General features: G+C 50.3%; 1 long non-coding RNA gene across 1 annotated transcript; it reads right to left on the reverse strand.

Moving 5' to 3' along the window:
* Window positions 1-1,311: 1,311 nt before the first annotated feature.
* Window positions 1,312-10,214, reverse strand: LOC310883100. Its single transcript, XR_014573324.1, has 4 exons — window positions 10,023-10,214; window positions 8,876-9,011; window positions 6,442-6,566; window positions 1,312-3,231 (listed from the first exon to the last, which is right to left on the reverse strand). It is a non-coding gene; the product is annotated as an uncharacterized lncRNA (long non-coding RNA).
* Between the last annotated feature and the right edge of the window lie 3,019 nt (window positions 10,215-13,233).

A 13,233-nucleotide genomic window follows, 5' to 3' on the forward strand; every position in this document is an offset into this window, starting at 1 on the left:
CCAAAAAGAGATTGTAAAAATAATCCTGGAGACAGGTGCCGCTGCCTTTGGGGAGGAGGCTGCTGCCAACGACAGCTTGGAGGAAGTGCAAGGTAAGAAGAAAGGGGGAAAAAAAAAAAAGAAGTACGATAAGCTGCATTTCTCTGCTTCATCTGCCTCCCGCTCCCGTGCCGAGAGAAACCCAACCCTTTGCAAAAGCATCGCACCAAGCCATTTCCAAGGAAAGCATAAGGAGAATAATTCCATGGACCTGATTGCAGTTCCCTGCAGGTTTTGCCCCACTGCTAGAAACCCCAAAACTGTTGGGTCCTAAAAAACATTTTCCATGGCTGAGCTTACACAAAGAACTTAGTTATTAACTAAAAAAGAAAAAAAAAAAAAAAAAAAGCTTTAACTTGGCCTGCAAAGCTCTTACTGTCTCGGGGAGGAGGGAAGAAGGAAAACCCACAATATTTTCAGGAAAAAAATAAATCTATTTTTCCTGGTATTTTACCTGCAGCAGCCCTGTTGGCTACACTTGTGCTGCATTTTGCCATGAGTAAGGGATCAGCCCAGAGCCAGGTCTGTCCTGTCCCCACATCACATGGGTGCCACTTGCGCATATATATAGAGAGAGATGCACATATTATATATTTAACAAATATATATATAAATTTAAGGTGTGTAAAATTTAACATATATATATAAAAATAGGAAAAGGCACCGCAAATGGAGGAGGGGATTAGTCACAGCGTGCGCTTAAGCACGGAAGAGATGCAGTCGAATAACATCGGCAGCCAAGTGGCATCTCGACGCCTCGGCCTTTCTCCCCTCCCTCCTCCTCCTCCTCTCCGCACCAATCTGTCTCCTCACCCTCTTTTTGGAGCAGCTTTCATCAACTTGTCACCGAGCGACGACAACCAGGGCCGCGAGCAGAAAAACAGCAGCGAGGAGAGAGGGACCGGGGTGTGTGGGGGGGCGGGAATAAAAGGAAAGAGAAAACAAATTCCAGGACGCACCCGAAGCCTGACGCTCTGCCCAAACAGCCCAAGGCTGGGGAAGATGCTGAAGTGGCCGTGCTTTCGGCTGCGGGAGCAAGCGATGGGCGCTCACGACCAAGCCACCAAATGCAACAGCAGAGGCAAGGAGAAGGGACGAGCTCTGCTGCAAGCACCCAAGATGCGTCGTGCTCATCCCCCCGGCTTGTAACGAAGGAAAAAGCCGGGTGCCAGCACATGCTGGAGTGGAAGGAGTTTTCTTTGCAATATGGGGGAAAAAAAGCCTTGCTTCTATCTTTCTTCACCATTTTTTTTTTTTTTTAAGGTCTGAGAAACACAGGAGGCCAGGAGGAACGTCTGCCGTGGCCGGGCTGACAACGGGAGGACAAATGAGAGCGTTTAGGCAGTAATTAGGCAGTAATGACCTACTCAGAGGTCTCCACCACACAGGAAATAGCCTGAGCTGGGACTCGGGCGATGCGAGCCTGAGTGTACTCAGCGATTTATCAGGTTATTGCTGGCTCGCGGGGAACCAGTGACCGAGTCATTAACCCTCTTATGGGCTCCTGCTTTTCATAGATAACCATTTTAAATAAAAATCCTTTTTGAAAACCAAAAAAAAAAGCAAAAAGTACCCTTCAACTTCCTTCAAACCAGGAGCTGTTGGGCTCCTTTATCTTCCTATAGCAGAGCGAAGAGGCACCGCCTTGGGTGCAGGAGGATGCACAGCCGCCTTCACAGAGCCGGTGTACACAGAAAAGGGACTTGAGCCCCACGTTCCCAGCTCCTGGGGGTTTTCCTCCACGCCTGGTGAGTGCACACTGCCGCCTGAGCAGAGCCTTTTGCAACACTTCAGCATCTCCCCATGGCTATATATAGATGCTCTTACTTACTCTGGAGAAATTGATTGTACTTTGGCGACGGGGGGAACAGACAGAAAAAAAAAAAAAAGCTGTCTTTGTCCAAGTTTCATATTTATATACTGCCAAGCTCATGCAATTAATGAGGATTTTGGCATGCTGGCTGAGCTTTTGCTGCCGCCTCCTCGAATCCCTTCCTGCCAGGTGCAAAGCTGCCTCGGCCCCCAGCGAGACCCTGGGACCTCTGCGGGCACCCCCAAAAGCAACTGGAGAGGCTGAAGGGGCCCCTGCATGTGGGTGAGCACGCCACCCATTTCTCACTGCGGATGGGATCCTGGCCCTTGCAAAGGAGCTGGAAAAAAATGCAGCCATCCTGCATGAGGTTTCAAGTAACCCCGTTGTTTTGGGGGTTGGGTTTTTGTTGTTTGTTTGCCTGTTTGTTTATTTGTTTGCTTTTTTGGCAGGGTGGGAAGGCTGCAAAGAGAACCCCCGTGCTACGATGGGAGCAAAGACCCCACAAACATTTCTGAGCTTGGCGGTGACAGAACCTGATTTTGGCTTTGAACCCAAGTCCGAGGCTTTGCTTCCAGTTGACTCACTCCTTGCAAAGGTGCAAGTCGGGTAAGGCAGCTTGCAGGCAGTAAAGGGATCAGGCCTTTTTCTTCCTGACTTTCTGGCCAGTCTGGCATCCAACCAAATTGAAACCCAAGGTGGGCTTCATCTTCACCACCCGAGATGTTTTTTAGGTATTCACATCTTGGCCATGACCTTCACCACCTTAACAGTCAAGGAGGAAAAAAGGAGACATCCTTTATCTTTGCTTTCTTGCTTTACACCAGCACAAGCTAACGGCACCCTGAAGGCATTTATTTCTCTGTGCTGATCTTTGAGAAAAGAGGCACAACCTGCACGGGTACCGACAACTTCACTCCAGGCACCAAAAACCAGGCAAAGAGCATCCCATCTCCTGCAGCATCCCGGAGCGGGTCCTGGACGAGGTTTAACAGAACCGATGGAGATGCTCATGGGAGAAGCAGCACGGAGCATCCTTAATTGCCACTACGCCCCGTTTGCTCTCCAAGGTGGCATCATCTCAGCAGCGTCACCGCGATGCCTCATCGCAGCGTTAACACGCTGTGACTTACCCGACATCTGCTCCGCTGGCGCCGCGTGCCCCGTGCTCGTGTATTAACGCTACTGATCCAGTCCTCGACCTGTCACCACGCCTTAAAATCAACCGCAGGACGACTCCGGGCTGCACGGAGCAGCTTGCGAGCGGCGTGAATAATTTACGCGCAAGATGTGCAGCAGGACGCGGCGTCGCTGGAGCGGGGATCCCGTGGCCCAAAATCTGCTTCTGCACACAGGCAGCTGGGTGGGAAGGGGGTTGTCACCTGGAAAAGGAGAGGTGGCCTCACTGAGGACAGGGAAATGCAGCCTTAAGGCCATCCGTGACATCCAGCAGTGTCAGAGCAGAGCATGGTGAAATGTATTTGACAAACAGCTATGTCGCCGAAGAACAGAGGAAAAAGGTTAAATAATGGTAAAGAACGTGGAAATAAAGCAGGTCTTGGCTGGGAAAAAGTGTTTGCACTGGCTCCAAAAAGTGATGCTCCGACACAAGCAAAGTTTTCCCTTCCTACAAGGAAATCTCTCTTATTTTTGTGGGGTTACTGGCACTAAGTGCAGCACAAGGATGTCTGCAAAATATTGGACAAAAAAAATTTTTAAAAATGGACAGGCATGGGATGAGGTGGAAAGGAGAGATGTAACACGATGGGTACAGTGCCCCAGGCAGCACCAGCCCTTTATTATTCTCCAGATCTTAGCACTTCACCCCCAAACTTCTCCTCTCCCCAAAGCCATTTAAATCCACATCACGCAGAGCGGGTACAGCCAACAGCCGTGCAAATCCCACGCACTCGAGATGGAGGAAAACAGCCTCGAAAGGGGCTTCGCCTAGCACCACTTGTACTCAAGAGCCTCACATTTCGTTTTCATTTATTTTCCCCATTTCTTTAGCATACACAGAGAGGAAGGATGCTTCTAAAGTGTCGTTAATGACCTTGGTGCGGGCAGGGATAGGGGCTGCACTGCAGCATCTGCACATCCCATGGTGTGCCTGTGTCCTCCTGAAGCCCCTGACCCCATTAACAGGTTTATCCCTTAAATGGGGAGGATTATTTCTCCCCTTCTTTCCTTCCCAGAAATCAGAGGCTGAGCAGGAGAGAGAGATGCTCGGGCTGACCCAGGAGCCTTTCCAAGGGCTGAACACTAAATCACCACTCTTGGGCCCAGTTGCACAGAGCTTTCTGTGAGGGGAGCTGAGACTTTGGGGCAAAACAAAAGCAGGCAGATCGTTGCTGCTGCCTGGCTTCGTGGTTTGGGGCTGTAACGTCTTCCCAATGATTTCTGCCAGCATTTCTGATGCATGAGCAGCCTTCCTCGGCATGTGGATGGGAGCAACCTCCAGTGTGACCTACTGAGCCCTGTTTAGCAAATTTTGCCATTTTTCCTGCTCACAAACCACCAGCTCAACGATAGTGCATCTGTTAAGAAAGATTGTTATTTCTTACTCTTTCCCAGATCATTTATCCAAAAGAGATTCCATTTTATTTTATTTTTTAAACTAGAGACATTTTTCATTGTAAAGCAAGAGAAACTAATGGGCTCAGCAATTCAAAACTTCCCCCCTCAATGCACCACTTTCAGCCACCTCTTCCCCAAAATCACGTGCAGAAACCCAATAGCATTGGCAAAAGGGCCGTTGTCGCTGCTGCTCACCCCTTTCTAGTGAAACATGAGCCAATTTGCAGGATTTCACAGATTTTTTTTTGCCCCCACCAGAACAGGGAAGATTACAAGTTGGGAGTTTCCCACATCAGCTCTGGTGTCATCATTGTTCGTGGTGCAAGCACAACGCAGGCAATTTTCAGCTCTCAGAGCACCAGCAAACCTCTTTCTGCTGGGAAAAGGAGAGGAAAAAGTTTTTGGGGCAAAATCCTGGTGCAGGAGGTAAGTGCATGACTACTGCCCCCAAGTAGGCTTGCAAACAGCACTAGTAAACGCATTTCCTGCAAAAAAAATAAAATAAAAATAAAACCACAGGAATGGGCAATGCACAGCAAAGCTGGACGGCTGCAGGGGGATGGAACGGCACGGCTGACACTGCTCCCAGCCCTGCCATGACCAGAAACGTCCCCAAACTGAGACACAGATAACCAGGCTGGGTGCACAGCCCGCGGGGAAGCAGCCACCTCCCCGGGACATTTGCCAACAATGCTGCCACCCGTGGAGACCAAAAGGCCACACACACACCGAGCCAGGGCTTTTGGTGTCAGGAAGACGCCGTCGTCACCTGAAGCAGCCCTGAGAAGAGGGTGCAGGGTCACCCGTGAGCCTTCGGGTAAGGCCAGCCGTGCACCAAGGGCCCCGGTGGGTGATGGATTTGCATCACTTAGAGGCATGCTAGCTCCTGGCACTGTCCTGCGCATTCATGATTTCAATTTCCTCCCATAACCGGCTTAGATTTCCAAAGCAAATCATTTGCGACTACAAAGCTGCTCCATTTTGACAATTTCGGAACATAAAAATCTATTGCAATCACTCGAAAACGTCTTCAAAGTAACGCTGCTGTCAGTCAATCACCCTTCCCCACCTGTACAAAGGCACTCGGCGGAAAAATCTTTCGAACACACCGACAGCGTTTAAGCTGCTCTCCTTCCTCCCAAATCAAAAGATTGTTTTCAGAAATTTAACAGCTTCCAAACATGTCTGAGGCTTTCTGTCATCGCGTTGTTCTGCTCTGTGACCACAAAGACTTGGAGAAAGATCCATTATGGCTTAGAAATGCCCCAAACCCCAGCTTTTCCCTCCTGACTGAGTGCAGTGGCATCCCTGCTCTCTGACAGGGGACGCGCTGGTCCTCGGGCGCTGCGCATGCAGACAGACGTTACGGGGCAGGCTTGGGGCTATGAACAGGCTGGAAACCCCCTGCAAACCCATTCAGGACCAAACCTTCTGGCCCTTTTGCCCCCTGCACCCCCCTCTTGCCTTTCTCCTGGCAATGCCTGCAAGCCCCCACCTCGCCGCTGACTCTGCATCCTCCTGAACACGTCGATGCAGCCCAGCTCACTTTCAGCACAATGGCTCAGGCACCGCAATAAGACTTTAATGAATTTTTTTAAGGGGTTATTTAGGCGTAAAAAGGGTTGTGAGTGGAGCCGGTAACAATCTATTGAATCTGTGTTTGTTTTTTTTTTTTTTTTTTTTGGTATGAAAAATTGTTTTAAGCTAAAAAGTGCGCGGAGCTGGGAACTCTCCACGCTTGTAATTCTTTACTTTAATGCGCTGTTTGACAGCTCTCGTGATTACGATGTTTTTAAGGCTTCAGCTCCTGGCATCTCATCATCACGCCAGCGTCTCAGGCTTTGGGAAGAGAGATGCAAGTTTCTCCCCCTTGTGATTGCAGAGAAAACCTTGGGAATTCAACCAAAACGCACCCGAGCTGGAAGATAAACGGGGAGACCCTCTGCGTGCAGCTGTTCTTCCTTGTTATCTCCCAGCCCAGCTAATTCCCACCAAGCCGCCGCTAACCCACTTACCGCATGAAGCGGCGCATCCAAAGGGACTGTTTATTTCTTCCCCCAGAAGCAGGCTGGGCAAAGCAGCCCTTCTCCACTCCCGGCTGGCACGGATCCTGCACCCAGAGGGTGCCCCGGGGCCGGCTCTGCTTTGGGAAGAGATCTTTATGGAGCGTTTGTTATGGTTGCAACCGGCCCACATTCAATGGGGAACCCAAAACCCAGGAGCAAGATGGGGTCAGGTGGCTAGATGGGCAAAGAAGGCAAGTCTGTCCCACCAGAGATGCCCCCCGAGGCAACCAAAACAGCAGCAGGTAATGCAGGTGGGGAAGGGGAAGCAGCCTGGTTTCTCTCTCCGCCTTCCCGAGCTCCCAGACCCCGACGTCTCCACCCAGACAGACAGACAGACAGCCCAGCCACCACCTCCAGCCCCGGTGGTAATATCACCGCCACAGCCACATGTACAACTGCAGCAGGGAGAGAGCTCCTCCTCGCTCAACTGCAGCCATCGAGAGGGAGCGGCAAAAAAACTCAAAATGCAGAGGGCGAAAGGGAAAGGGAAGAGCTGAAGGAGGCTGGAAACACCCCACAAACAACACGACTCCCAAACTGCACCTAAATTAAAGCATAGCATCATTCTGCGGCCACCTTGAGCAATGCCAAATGCTTGCTTTTCCTTCAGCACCAGGGAGATGGACAAGTATGGGAACATCCATATTTTCCCAGACCCCATAGGAGAAAGCCCTGGTGGAGAATGCTTTCCCCACGCTTCAGCAGCACCAGCTCTGACAGCCACAATTCCCATTCCCCCCCCGGCCCTGCGTGCAGACCTCCAGATAAAGGCACGCTCATATTTAAAAGACACTTTTGCCTTGTCTGCACTTTCCTGGCTGATAACAAAAGTGTATTTACACTGCTGGATTTTAATTTAATGAAATAACGCTTTCTTTCCCTCTTTAAAAGCCTGGTTCTTGCATTTATTTCCTGCCATCACCCAGTTAGTACTTGAAGTGAGCAATTCAGTCCAGGAACCGAGGAGCATTGGTATAAAACACTTAAACTACAGAAGGGGAGAAAGCAGACAAGGCAGGGCACTGCAAATCCTAGGGTGCAAGCGCTGATAGATGTTAGCGGTCAAGGGTGAGATGAGAACAGCTGCCTATAAATTAACTCCACCCATGCCTGCATACCTGTGCCCCTGCTGATCTAGCAGCACAGTACATGGCGTTTGGGAGAGATACAGGGGAAGAGAAGAAGAGGAAAGCACAGAGGGGATCAATGGGCACAGGCAGTATAAATGGGGAGGAAAGGGCAGCTGGCCCCACAATTCTGCTGTCCTGCTCCGTCAGTGCCAGGATGCGAAGCGGGAGAGGAAAAATAACTTGATAATGCAGATTTGCAAAGAGACATACAAATGGCACTGAAGAAGGACAGTTATCTTCTCAGGAAAAATAGCTTTAGCTTTTTTCCTCAAAGTATTACCCTTAAACCAGACCACGTAGTTCGGATAAGTTTGACACCAGCCTGCATTAAGTCCCCAGTACACCCAGTTCCCCAGCACCCTGCTGTTTAGGGGAAAAAAAACAAACCACTAATTGGGCACATGATGTCATAATGCCTCCATCAGCTTACAGAGACCTCAGGACTCCCCCATCTGTTACTCTTCCCTCCCCATTTGCAGAAGTCCTGTGACTTTCCTTCTGCAAACCCGCACTGCTACGTTTCTTTCCATTTACCCTCATGTGCATTAGGGAAACAAATTAAGCTTGAAGCAATAGCTCCAAATGGCACGGCTGGTTCCTGGCTGTCTATTCCCCAGGGTGTTCTCCAGTCCAGGAGCAATAGCTTGCATTGCCAGCAGGCAGAGAAGGGACCTAAATCTGCAGAAAATGCACCATTTTTCTCCCTAGCAGCCCAATATTCAAGCCTTTAAGTTACAAATCAGAGGCTGGTGAAGGGTGCACCAGCATGCAAACACAAGGAGCCCTGATGCGTAGTGAGACAACGCCCTGCGCCTGCTGCACTTTACACGTTGGCTTGGTAAAAGTCCCAACAAGTAAATTCTTGGTAAAAGAGACCTCTAGGCAAAGCAAATCCCCCTGCCGCAGAGCAGACCTGCCTCTTTGATCGAGTTTTCAAAGGCAAGAGGCTTGCACATGAAACACCCGCTGCAATCAATGAGCCGAGCTCCATCCCACCGGGCCCTGCTTAAGCACTGCTTAGCGAAGCCACCTCTTTGTTTCCCTGTCCTGCCGTGAATTTCATAGAAAAAAAATAAATCCATTTTGCACAACGTTTGCACCTTGCCTGGCAACTGGATTATGAAACTGGGTCCAAAAGGGTGGTCTTCCTCCTACCCAGCCTCCCCCAGTTGCTGCAGGTTTTTTTTGCACGCGTGGCAGGTCTGGGCTGGTGCAAGGCACCACAAGCAGGGCATGGGAGAGCTGGTGCTCACCTGTTGGAGCCCTGAGAGCAAGGTGAGGCTGCAGGATGAGGCCAAGGGGTGCCGAGCAGGACAGGACCCGATGCTCCCTCGAGTATTGAGGTCAAGAGTGAAGGCCGAGCGCGGCGCAGCGCCCCAAGTACGGCACCTGCCAATGAAGCTGCTCATCAGGCCAGGCAGGAGGGTGAAGTACAGCAGAGCCCCAAAAGCAGGATATTAGTATTATAGGGTGTAGGGGAACCCAAACCGCAGGTCTGGGGGTTCAGGGCTTGACTCCGGAACCAGGCTTCGATCATGGTGCAACAGCTCGTGCTGGATGGGACGTGGGAATGACCCACAGCCACCACAGACCCTATTTCAAGCTTGTTCCCCCCAAATCCAATACACACGCCTCACATTCATGAGAAACATGCCCCCAGGTGACAGCCAGGCATATGGCACTGCCACAAAACGTAGCAGGGCACACGTGTCCTCCCACCCCACCTGGCCCCGGCCCCTCCTGTGCCCCATCCACCAGGCACCACAGGCGAAGGATGTATTCGAGCGGCTCTGAAAAGCTGGGGAGCAGGCTGGGAGGTGCGGAGCAGCTCCGGCAGGCGGCCTGAACCCCCTAACACTGACCCCAGCCAAGCCCCATAGGAAGAGAACAACCCCAGACCTATGGATGGCAGCTGGGGATCGCAAAATACTGAGCGCGGCAACCAAAAATTGCCAGCAACAACCCTGTTTACATCATTGCCAGGAATTGCAGGGGAAAAGCCCTCGCCCTGGGATGCCGAGCAGCCACGGGGATTGTTTTAGGGCTGCAAAGAACAGGGTCAGTCCCACCCCTGGCTCAGGTTGGAAAGCCCTTCAGTACTGATTTCTACTGCCCTTTCCCTGCGTTTAATGCTTCAATGCTAAAAACAATCCCCCCAACAGCAGCTGTAGGGACTGGAAGGCAGCAGGACATACAGGCAATGCTAAAACCATCCCAGCGAGGTAAGGGTCAAAGCACACCCTCCTTCCTCACGTTCACCTTCTCCAAAGGCCCTGCAGAGCACAGGCCCCTCTCTCAAATTCATATGTGACAAAAAGCCGTACAAAAAAAAAATCCCACTCACAAAATTCTCCGAAAGACCCCAGTCCTAAATAATACTAGTTTTTTAGAGGAACATACCAGGAATCCATGGCCTTGGGAGGCTCCCGTGGGTGAAGGCCTCAGCTTCCCCTCTCCAAAACAGAGTACACCAGGACTTTGTCTCCTCCAGGGCGCAGGGTAAAGCAGGCTGGGACCACACTCTACCTCTCCTCTCTCCCAAAGCAGCACACACCATCAATTTGGGGGAAAAAAGCCCCAGGGCACCAACAGCAAGAGCCTCTGCCACCCACCCAGCCCCAGGGAGCCGCAGGTGATGGCCACAGCTGGGGGCAACGAGCTGCAACCCCTACCCCAGGCTGCCTGTAGACCAGGGGAAAGTGCAAAAACGAGGAGGAAAAGACCAAAAAAAAACCACCAAAAACACCACGAGGAAAATATGAAGACCAAGGGGAAGGTGCAAAGCTCGGCTGCTCCGCAGCAGGACCCGCGCCCTACTTTTTGCCGACGCCCCATGGAGGATTTCCAGCTCCTGCAGAGCTCAAACCCAGCACCCGAACCTGCCCCACATGGGGCTCAGCTCCTCCAGCTGGGTGCAGGGATCAGGGAGGTCATCATTCAGCCGCTCTTTTCCCCAATATTGCAGCCGGCAGGTCAAGGAGAGCACAGCACACAAATTCAAGGTGCCCAGCACAGCAAAGGGACAAATCCAGCGTAAATGGGGATAAAGCAGGGAACTGTGCAGAGAGCCTAACAGGCAGCGTGCTTCTCCCCCCCCCCACCCTCCGTCTCAGCACTATAAAGGGGAGCAGGAAACCTAAGGAATTTTCTTGCATAAAATAAAATAAATTTTTCTCCCTCCCTGCTGCATTGCAACCCACCCACCTCCCCTTTGCAAAATAAAAAATACCATATTGCTATGTTTGGCTGAAATAAAGCCAACATTTGCCAACCAAGCACGCCCGGCACTTTATTAACAGAGATTTTTTTTTGTTGTTCATTTCCCCAGGCTGGCTCCGACTCGTGTCACCGCCTCAGTGACACCAACGTAAATAGGAGCACGATGCTCACCTTGTTCAACAGGAGGAAACAAATAGGTCAGGCTGTAAAACAAGGGCAGCCTTGCTCTTGGGCATGAGGATGTGCTCCTGTTCCCGCTCAGGAGAGTGGCTTCATTTTTGGGCAGCTGTAATTCGGCAAGTGGAGCAGCGGAGAGGGGACAATGGCCAGATCCAGCAGCAATTTATGTATTTAGTCCTTGCTAATTGCAGCAGCGGCATTAGCATCACCACGGAGGTGCTTAAGTGCTTTGCTGGATCACTTTATGAGTTCAATGAGTGAGATTTTCAGCATTTATGTGCCTTTTGGGAAGGCCCCTTTTTTTTTTTTTTTTCTTTCCCCTTGTCTGCATAATGGGAACATTACAGATGGGGCAAATCCAGGAGCAACTTCAAGCAAGTCATTCACCAAGAAAGCCCTTGAAGTAAATACATTCAGGGCAGGGGGTAAGCCCAGCAGCAAGGGCAGTTCTGAGCAAGGCACCACATTAGCCAAAAGCAGGCTGGTTTGGGGGCTGCAACACCCCCAGGCTACTGAATATACCCCAAAAAAAGTGCTTAATTCATCTGCAGCAGCATCCCATCCTGTCGACAGTTGCACTGCTCCATCTCAGGGGATTATAGTCTTAAAGAGAAAGAAATCTCTTTTTTTTTGCTGCTTGCAGCTTTTCTCTTTCACTCCTGGACCCTGTTGCAAATTTATTCAGAAAAGGGGAAAAAAAAAAAAACAACGCGCAGGAGCTGTTCCCAAAGAGAAACTTTAACTGAGGCCAGGAGCCCTGGGGTCATTTGAGGCTGCACAAAACAGCAGAAGTTGATGGTGGAGTAGGGTGGGAAGAGCCAGAGCATCACGTTATGGGATGGAAATTGCAAACCCCAGGGGCCCACAAAGGGTTAAGCAACCTCCGCTGCCCTACATGAGCCAAAGAAGGGAGAAAAATAAAATAAAATAAAATAAAGCCATTACATCCCATCCACGCCCAGCTAGCCCATTGGGTAAATGGGGGAAAATTGCAAGAAGGCACGTAATGACGGCGAGTTATTTCCAAGCAATGATGGAGGATAACTGTCATTACGGCCAAACGCGGGGAAGGTCAAATGGGTTTATCCCAGTGCATGTGTGTTCTGTGCAAGGAGGTGCAGCAAAGGCAGATTCCCCCCTGAACATCGCAAGCAGGACATAAATTGGGGTTTTACTTAATTAATTAATTTAATTTTAGTACATGTAACAGGAAGCAAAGCCTCTGCAAGGGCGCAGGAGCCAGTGCAAAGCAGGGGCCAGGGGGTGCAATGTTGCCATGCTCCTGCACTGGGAAATTGTTTTTGTGGGGAGTTTTGAGCCTCCCCAAATAACCCCAGGGCATTCTGATGAAGAGCAATTGTCCAAAGCAAGGCTGGTCTGGGAAAATCCAAGCCTGTGTTATGTGTGGGGTCAAACTGCCCAAATTAGGGGTGTTTGGGGCTGCAAATGTGTTCCCATGGACTGCTGCCCTGCTCCTGCTTCTGCTGTCTTCACATCTGCTCACACCCTGCCTCCAGCAGCTCAGTTAAAAACATTTACTAAAAAAATCCCCTTTCCTATGAAACTCAGCAGAGATATCAGCTTTTAAAGTTTTCTTGGTGAAAGAGATGAAAAAAAAAAACCTTCTCCAAGTCCACACCAGCAGGACACTGGGATGACATGGGAATAAGACTGGGGAAGAGCCAAGACACAAAATCTGGGAGCACCAAACCCATCCTAGCTCCTGCCAGTGACTTGTTATTCAACTCCCATTAGGGACACTAATTTTTATGGTGGAGCAGACTCATCTCCCTGCTATAGGAATAATTTAATTAACTTGGAGAAATGTAATTAATTCTAATTGTTCACGATAATTCATTGTTTAATATGATATTAATAATTATTAAAAAAAAATCCTAATGCCCAGTAACTGTCCTATAATGTGGTAATTAAACTCTCATATAAGAAGTGCTTAATTTAAAGCGTTTGGAAATTGTTTCTGGTCTCCAGAGCCCGAATCAGCGACCCAGGAAGAGGCGAGAGGGGAGGTGGAGCTGTTACCCTGAACCCGAAATCCATCTGCAGGCTTTCATTTGGGTGGAGATGCTCTCTTTTCCTTGGGTTTTGCCCTCCTGAAATCACCTGCAGGGGTCCATCTCTGCTCTCCGTTTGCGTGGTGCACCCCGAGGACACTGTATTGCCCTCCCCTTGCATCCCCACCCAGCGCCCTGTG

The sequence above is a fragment of the Anser anser genome (genome assembly GCF_964211835.1).
Source record: "Anser anser genome assembly, chromosome: 17".
Classification (NCBI taxonomy): Eukaryota; Metazoa; Chordata; class Aves; order Anseriformes; family Anatidae; genus Anser; species Anser anser.